The sequence below is a fragment of the Lissotriton vulgaris genome, chromosome 1_1 (assembly GCF_964263255.1).
Source record: "Lissotriton vulgaris chromosome 1_1, aLisVul1.2, whole genome shotgun sequence".
Taxonomy (NCBI): Eukaryota; Metazoa; Chordata; class Amphibia; order Caudata; family Salamandridae; genus Lissotriton; species Lissotriton vulgaris.
This window is the reverse complement of record NC_141685.1, coordinates 270,006,618-270,015,860: the sequence shown is the minus strand read 5'-3', so window position 1 is coordinate 270,015,860 and position 9,243 is coordinate 270,006,618. Positions and strand designations below refer to the sequence as shown.

At 48.3% G+C, this 9,243-nt stretch overlaps 1 pseudogene; it reads right to left on the bottom strand.

The window, feature by feature from the left end:
• Window positions 1-5,039: 5,039 nt before the first annotated feature.
• LOC147746897 (U7 small nuclear RNA) lies at window positions 5,040-5,092 on the bottom strand (annotated as a pseudogene).
• Window positions 5,093-9,243: the final 4,151 nt, after the last annotated feature.

Below are 9,243 nucleotides of genomic sequence, written 5' to 3'. Positions count from 1 at the left end.
AGCGTCACCTAAATCTGTACGCCCAACAGCAGGGTTGGTTGCCTGCTGCCAAGAAATCGGCTAAGTCGCCGGTGAATCCTCATAAGGCGGACTTTCAGCGCCTTGCGAAGAGTTTGGCGGCCACTCCTTCCGCTTCTTCAGCTCCTCAAGAGTCGGAGTCGGATAATGCCCACTCTTCCGCTTCTTCTGACCATGCTTCACCGCCCCCTCGGAAGAGGGTCTGTAAAGAACACTTTGTGGACGCCCCTGAGCGTCCTTCAGTCCTTAATTTCGAGCCGGCGGACATTGTCCACCCGAACTCTTCTTCGTGGACGCCTTCACCTGCTGTGGCGGCTTATATAGAATCCCACATTCGCCAGCCTTTTGAGGCCTCGGTTCGGGCACGGTTGCGCTCCGAGTGCCCGAGACCGGACTTGGCGGACCATCTGGCCGACACCCCAGAGGTTGACCCCATGATGGTCACGTACTTAAAAAAGTACGCGAAAGACCCTAAGAAAGGTTTGGACAGATCTTGGAAGTCCTGTCAGGACAAGATGCTCGACTTGTTGGCTCCCCTCACCAAACTCTTGGACCTTGGTTATAAGGCTGACGAGGCGTCGGCTCTGGTGAATCCCAAGGAATTGATTGAATGGGCCCAGCGGGCGATTTGCTCTCTAGGCAATGCAAATTGCGCGATGTCGACTGAACGTCGCAGGTCCATACTCTTAAAGTTGGATCCAAAACTTTCGGAATTGGCAACGTCTGAATCTGGCCCTGAAGCTCAAGGACTTTTGTTCGGCCAACCGTTCCTGAAGGAACTCACTCGTTTTGTGTCAACGTTTAGCGGAATTGACAAGGCGCAGGCCTCTTTGAGACGGGCCATGCGCCCGGTTTTTGCTAAGGCCGGACGTGGAAGGGGACGCTCGTTCGGCCGAGGCTCTGCGAACCAGTCCCAGAGGGGAAATTCCTCTCAGCAGAGAGGTTCCTATGATTCCGGCTACTCCACCCGAGCCAACTTTTATCCTTCAAGAAAAGGAAAAGGCCAGTATGGGAAAGGCCGAACTGGTGGTCAACAAGGACAGTACCATGATGCCTCCTCTACAGGTGAGCCTAATAAATGCATGCGATGTGATGTTGGGGGGTCGCATTCAATTTTTCCTGCACAATTGGCGCATGATCTCAAGCGATGCATGGGTTCTGCAAACTGTTCAAGGGTTCAGAATAGAGTTTTATCATCCAGTGCATCAAACTCGTCCTCCCCCTTGTTTGCATTTTCCTCTGAAAGACCAGGCGTGTCTCTCAGAGGAAATAGCCACCCTCCTCAAGAAAGGGGCGATTGTTCCCACGACTCATCATCCCTTGGGGTTTGCCAGTTCTGTCTTTCTGGTCGAGAAGAAAGGAGGCGGCTCTCGCCTTGTTCTCAATCTGAAAGACTTCAACGGGGTGGTAGTCTACCGTCATTTCAAGATGGAGGGCATCCATCTTTTGAGGGATCTCTTACGAGAAGGGGACTGGATGGTCCGTCTGGATCTCAAGGATGCATACTTCTCGATTCCAATTTTTCAGCCTCATCGCCGTTTTCTTCAGTTTCTGTGGCAAGGGGTTTGGTACGAGTATCAGGTTCTCCCCTTCGGTCTGTCATCGGCACCGTGGTGTTTCACGAAACTGTTGAGACCAGTAGTAGAACATCTTCGTTCTCGGGGTGTGCGGTTGATAATTTATCTAGACGATATTCTCCTGATGGCGGATTGTCCTCTTCAACTTCTGCGTCATCTGGAATGGTCTGTCGATCTGTTACAATCTCTGGGCTTTCTGATCAATGTTCAGAAGTCGGTTTTGGTTCCTTCCCAGTCTATAGACTTCCTGGGCTTCCAGATAGATTCGGTGGCTTGTCAACTTCTCTTACCCAAGCAAAAGATGCGTTATATCAAGAGAGAGTTGACATCTGTTATTTCCAGACCGACTGTGTCGTTGAGGTCGTTGGCGAGAGTAGTGGGTCTTCTAGCGTCCTCCATTCAAGCGATCTTTCCGGGCCCTCTACATTACAGGGCCATGCAACGCCTGAAAATTCTGCATCTCCGGAAGGGTCTCGGATATTCAGACCAGATCCCTCTTACGGAGGAGGTCCGTTGGGAAATGCAGTGGTGGTTGGACCACATGGAGGCCTGGAATGGTCGAGCCCTCTTCGGGACATCCCCGGATCTAGTGATAGAGTCCGATGCCAGCCGGTGGGGTTGGGGAGCCCGCTGCGGGTCTGTCTCGACCGGGGGTCGTTGGTCACCTCAGGAATTGACTCTGCATATCAATTGTCTGGAACTCCTGGCGGGTTCCTTTGCGATCAAGTGTTTCTCTCCCCTGCGACCGAGTTGTTGTGTCCTTCTCCGGATGGACAATGTGTCGGCAGTCCGCTACGTGAACAAACTGGGCGGGACCAGGTCCAAAATCTTGGCGGAGATCGCCAAACATTTCTGGCATTTTTGTCTACAGAAGAAGATCACTGTTATTGCGGAGTATCTTCCGGGATGCCACAATCAAATAGCGGACTGGCACTCCAGACATCTCCGGGATTACAGCGATTGGAGGCTTCACCCTCGAGTCTTCCGTGCTCTCCAAAGGCGTTGGGGTCCTTGTCAACTGGATCTGTTTGCCTCTCGTCTAAATGCGCAACTCCCGCGCTTTTACAGTTGGAGACCGGACCCTCAGGCTCTGGCCACGGATGCTTTTCTCCAACAGTGGCCATCGACCCTTTGCTATGCCTTTCCACCATTTCTGATGATTCCCAGGGTCTTGGCTTATTCCAAACGTTTCCAGACGGATCTGATTCTGATTGCCCCTCTCTGGAGGGCTCAAGCTTGGTTTCCGGTGCTTCTGGAAATGTGCTCCGCTCCGCCGTTTCTCCTTCCCCCATTGTGGAATCTCTTGTTGGATCCTCTCGGAGATCCTCATCCCCTGATCACCTCGGGCTCCCTACAATTGCTCACGTGGAAGATCTCGGGGATCGTTGGGCGATCCCAGGCATTTCAAGCGACGCTTCCAAGTACCTTCGTGAGGCATGGGCCCCCAATACTCACAAGCGATACAAGGGTCTTGGAAGCGATGGTGCGATTGGTGTGATCAACAACAAGTTAATCCCGTTTCAGCAGATGTCAGTATGATTGTTAACTTTTTGGCTTCTTTAGCCACCTCGGGGCTTGCTTACTCCACTATCAATGGCTTCCGCTCTGCTATTTCGGCAGGACATGCTCACATAGATGGGAAACCTGCAGGTGAACATCCTTTTGTTTCCAGGGTCCTTAAGGGAATTCGTTTTGCGAAACCTCCCACTCCAAAGTATATTACATTGTGGGACGTTTCGATTGTTCTCCGTTTTTTGGAAGCCTGGCCTTCGAACTCTTTGCTTTCCCGCAAACAGTTGTCTGCGAAATTAACTATGTTACTGTGTTTGGTTTCCTGTAAGCGTGTTTCTGATGTCCACGCTTTGGACCTTGCTGGTCGTAGTTTTACTCCTCAAGGGGGTTCTTTTCGTCTTTCTAGGCGTACAAAATCTAATACGCCTTCTATTTTTTATCCTTCTTTTCCCTCTCATCCCAACCTTTGCGTTGTGCAATGCCTAAAGGATTACGAGGTGAGTAACGCTTCTTTGCGATCTGACATGCAGGGTCAATTGCTGATTGCTTTGCAAAAGCCTTTTCGCCCTGTCACTCCAGCTACTTTGGCGCGCTGGGTGCGGGGACTTATGTCTGAAGCAGGTATTGATGTTTCTGTGTTTGGCGCACATTCTGCACGTGGGGCTATGGCGTCCAAAGCCTTCTCCATGGGTGTTACTTTGTTTGACATAATGAAAGCTGCAGATTGGTCATCTGATTCTGTATTTAAAACGTTTTATTACAAACCGATTGATTGTGTTGCTTCTGTGGTGGTGGATCAGCTTTAAAAAAGCATAATAGGAGCGTCCTGTCCTGACATAGAATTCAAAATTTGCAAACATTCGTGTCAAGAATTTTCAATTCTATTAAGGACAAGGAGGCGAGGATTATCCCACCCAGGTTTTTCCATATTTGTATGCTCATGTATTATGACTGTATACATGCATTTTGCAAATATTTCTCTCCCTGTTCCCTCCCTGGATGACTCTTGACAGTCTTATTGGGTTTGGATATTATGGCTCTGTCTCTTGTTTCAGGCTCAGATCAGAAGTGATGTCGTTCCTGCCTTGCCGGGATCTGGTTCTCCTCCTGTCGTCTGGACCCATGGTTCTTCGGCTGCCTACTTCCGGATTCTGTGGATGACGGCGGCTTGTTTGGAATTGTTGTTCCTGTTGTATTTGGGATTTTACTTTAATTTGGACATATTTCCACAAAGAAAGAGGAAGACAGACTAATATTGGGACCTTTTATACGCTACCATCTATGGTTACTCCCTGGTGTTCATGGGAAATGTAGTTTTTTGGTTGTTTTTATTGGCTGCTGAGCATTTCATTAAAGAAATGAGAAAGCATAATCCTCGCCTCCTTGTCCTTAATAGAATTGAAAATTCTTGTCACGAATGTTTGCAAATTTTGAATTGTTACTCGGCCTCGGCCTTCCCTCGCGGAATCCATATTTCGCACCTCGACTGTGATGTCACTAGTGTCAGTGTCTCTTTAGCCAGTGGGCCCAGGGCCCGCTACTTAACACTGTGCAAGTCTGTTTTGTTGCAATCATTGATTTACCGCTGGAGGGACAACTTCTCGCAAAGCATTCTATTTAGCAGCAAATCTAGAACGGAGGTAACCTGGAATTAAAAAATCCAGTTAACAAAACAAGCTAAAATTAATTGGGCACTTTTCGGCAATCAACAACGAACCTCACTGTACTCGTTTATATAAAATCTGCTGGCAACACCCACCATTGAGTAGCATAGTAAGACATATCCATAAATGGACCGTGACATTATTTCCCACTACTTATTAAAAATAGTTTCATATCAAGATCCTAGTAACACAATAACATTTTTCGGCGTTCCAACAGTTCTAGATCAGAACAGAAGACTTTCTTCATGTCTTTCATTTACAATAATGTGGCGGCTTCTCTTTATAAGAAACCTTCTAGACTAATAGTAAAGAGCTACTCTAAATATGGAGAGTGCAATTTCACGTGGTAGGGCTAAGAAATACCTACTTTTAATAGGTCCCCTTTAATATATTAATTGTTGATTGAAATGGAAAGGATTAAAAGATCTGAGGGTACTAAAACAGACATGCCAACCCTCCCGATTCAGGCGTGAGACTACCGATTTGAAGGCTAGTCTCCCGCCTCCCGATTCGTTCAAGCAAAAACCTGATTCGTCCTGCGTTTCAGCTGACAGGGCTTGGTATTGTGTAAGGTGCTAATTCTTCCAACAAAGAGTGGCGAGGCAGGGGCTCTCGAAGGGGTGAAAAACAAACAAAGCGTCATTAACTTGGGAATCGTCTTTCAAAAACCTGCGAAGTACTTGGGGGGGGGTGCGAGGGGGAGAGCTGTTTCAGCCCGGGCTACAACAGGGGGGTGGGGTGTGCATGCACTACCAACAATCTGACAGGCCAGGCCAGTGCCCAACACTTACATCGCCCTCTCTCTGCCTGCCATTATGCTCCATGGTTCCGAAAGGTAAGAAAAAAACGTGCATTTACGTTTCAAATGTCTGCTCCTGCAGCAGCCACTTCCAAAGCCCATACATGCCAGTAACCCGATTCAAAGCCCCATTCTCCCGATTAATTTTTTTAAATCTCCCACTTTGCTCTCCTGAAATGTTGGCATGTATGCTAAAATAAGTTATTATTGACAATTTAACAAAGAAAAACAAAGAAAAGAAGTCCATGGCATTGCACAGAAAATATGCAAATATCAGTACCTCGGCCACGCCCTGCTTGAGATCCGACAAACCAAACACCTCACTGGTTTAGAATGGCTCGCCATTGGTTTGGACGTCACTGGAATGAGAGGCGTGGCGTCCATGCTGGATCGGATTGAAAGACTTAAAACCGGGAAGATATTTCAAAATTTGCAAACATTCATGACAAGAATTTTCAATTCTATTAAGGACTAGGAGGCGAGGATTATGCTTTCTCATTTCTTTAATGAAATGCTCAGCAGCCAATAAAAACAACCAAAAAACTACATTTCCCATGAACACCAGGGAATGACCATAGAGAGTAACGTATAAAAGGTCTCAACATTAGTCTTTCTTCCTCTTTCTTTGTGGAAACAGGTCCAGTTCAAAATAAAATCCCAAGTAAAGTAAAGTAAGAACAATAACTCCAAACACGCTGCAGAAATCCAGAGAATCCTGAAGTAGGCAGCAGAAGAACTGTGGGTCCAGAAGCCAGGAGGAGAACGACACTCCGGAGGAGGACGAATAACATCACTTCGGGTCTGAACCTGGAAAAGATACAGAGCCGTAACATCCAAAATTGCAAGAGAGTCAAGAGCAATCCAGGGAGGGAAAAACAAGGAGTGATATATTTGCAATTGCATGTAAACAGATTACAATACATTAGCATGCAAATAAGAACAATGGGTGGGATAATCCTCGCCTCCTAGTCCTTAATAGAATTGAAAATTCTTGTCACAAATGTTTGCAAATTTTGAATTCTATGTCAGGACAGGAGGCTCCGATTATGCTTTTTCAAACCACCACAGAAGCAACACTATCAATAGGTTTATAATAAAACGTTTTGAACACAGAATCAGATGACCAGTCTGCAGCCTTCATAATGTCAAACAGAGTAACACCCATGGAAAAAGCTTTAGAGGCCATTGCCCCTCGTGCAGAATGCGCGCCAAACACAGATACATCAATGCCCGCCTCAGACATAAGCCACCGCACCCAGCGCGCCAAAGTAGCTGGAGTGACAGGGCGAAAAGGTTTCTGTAAGGCAATCAACAGTTGACCCTGCATGTCTGAACGGAAAGAAGCAGTACTCACCTCATAATCTTTAAGGCATTGCACAACACAAAGGTTGGGACGAGCAGGAAAAGAAGGATATGTAATGGAAGGTGTATTAGATTTCGTACGTCTGGAAAGACAAAAGTTAACTCCCTCAGGGCTGAAACTGCGACCTGCCAGATCCAAAGCGCGGACATCCGATACACGCTTGCAAGAAACTAGACAAAGTAACATCGTCAACTTAGCAGATAATTGTTTGCGGGATAACAAAAGATTCGAAGGCCAAGCCTCCAAGAACCTGAGAACAACAGAAACATCCCATAAAGAAACATATTTAGGTGTGGGAGGTTTCGCAAAACGAACTCCCTTAAGTAACCTGGAAATAAAGGGATGTTCACCCGCAGGTTTCCCATCGATATGGATGTGGCCCGCTGAAATAGCAGAATGAAAACTATTGACCGTCGAATAAGCCAGACCTGAGGCGGCCAAGGATGCCAAAAAATTAATTATCAGACTGATATCCGCTGAAACAGGATCAACTTCCCGTTGAGCACACCAATCACACCATCGCTTCCAAGCCCCCTTATATCGTTTGTGAGTATTGGGAGACCATGCCTCACTAAGGAATTTGGAAGCGTCGCTAGAAATGCCTGGGATCATCCAGCGATCCCCGAGATCCGCCACGCTAGCAGCTGAAGAGACCCGGATAGGATCAGGGGATGCGGATCTCCGAGAGGATCCAGCAAGAGATTCCATCGCTGGGGAAGAAGGAACGGCGGAGCGCAACACATTTCCAGAAGCACCGGAAACCACGCTTGAGCCCTCCAGAGAGGGGCAATCAGAATCAGATCCGCTCGAAATCGTTTGGTGTAAGCCAGAACTCTGGGAATCATTAGGAAAGGTGGAAAGGCATAACACAGGGTCGATGGCCACTGTTGAAGAAAAGCATCCGTGGCCAGAGCCTGAGGGTCCGGTCTCCAACTGTAAAAGCGCGGGAGTTGCGCGTTGAGGCGAGAGGCAAACAGATCTAACTGACACTGACCCCAACGCCGAAGGAGAGCACGGAATACTCGAGGGTGGAGCCTCCAGTCGCTGAAATCCCGAAGATGTCTGGAGTGCCAATCCGCAATCTGATTGTTGCACCCCGGAAGATACTCCGCAATAACAGTGATCTTCCTTTGAAGACAAAAGTGCCAGAAATCCTTGGCTATCTCCGGCCAACACCTTGGACCGAGTTCCGCCCAGCTTGTTGACATAGCGGACTGCGGACACGTTGTCCATCCGGAGAAGAATGCAGCAACTCGGTTGAAGGCGAGAGAAACACTTGATCGCAAACGAACCCGCTAGGAGTTCCAGGCAGTTTATGTGGAGAGACAACTCCTGAGGGGACCAACGACCCCCCGTCGAGACAGACCCGCAGCAGGCACCCCAACCTCACCGACTGGCATCGGATTCTATCACCAGCTCCGGGGACGCAACGAACAGGGCTCGACCATTCCAGGCCTCCATGTGGTCCAACCACCACTGCATCTCCCAACGCACTTCCTCCGTAAGAGGAATCTGGTCCGAGTACCTGAGACCTTTCCGGAGATGCTGGATTTTCAGCCTTTGCATCGCTCTGTAATGTAGAGGGCCTGGAAAGATCGCCTGAATGGAAGATGCTAACAGACCTACTACACGTGCCAACGACCTCAATGACACAGTCTGTCTGGAAATAACAGACGTCAATTCCCTCTTGATGTAACGCATCTTCTGACCGGGTAAGAGAAGTTGACAAGTAACCGAGTCGATCTGGAAACCCAGGAACTCTATAGATTGGGTCGGAACCAAAACCGACTTCTGAACGTTGATCAGAAACCCGAGAGACTGTAAAAGATCGATGGACCACTCCAGATGTTGCAGAAGTTTGAGAGGAAAATCCGCCATAAGGAGAATATCGTCCAGATAAATAATCAACCTGACACCCCGAGACCGTAGATGTTCCACATCCGGTCTCAACAGTTTCGTGAAGCACCATGGTGCCGACGAGAGACCGAACGGGAGAACCTGATACTCGTACCAAACCCCCTGCCAGTGAAACTGGAGAAAACCACGATGAGGACTGTAGATTGGAATCGACAGGTACGCATCCTTGAGATCCAAGCGGACCATCCAGTCCCTGTCGCGCAGGAGATCCCTCAAGAGATGGATACCCTCCATCTTGAAATGTCGATAGACTACCCCTCCGTTGAAGTCTTTCAGGTTGAGAACCGGGCGGGATCCGCCTCCTTTTTTCTCGACCAGAAAGACTGAGCTGGCAAACCCCGTCGGATGACGGATGGTTGGAAGAATCGCCTCTTTCTAGAGGAGAGTGTCTAT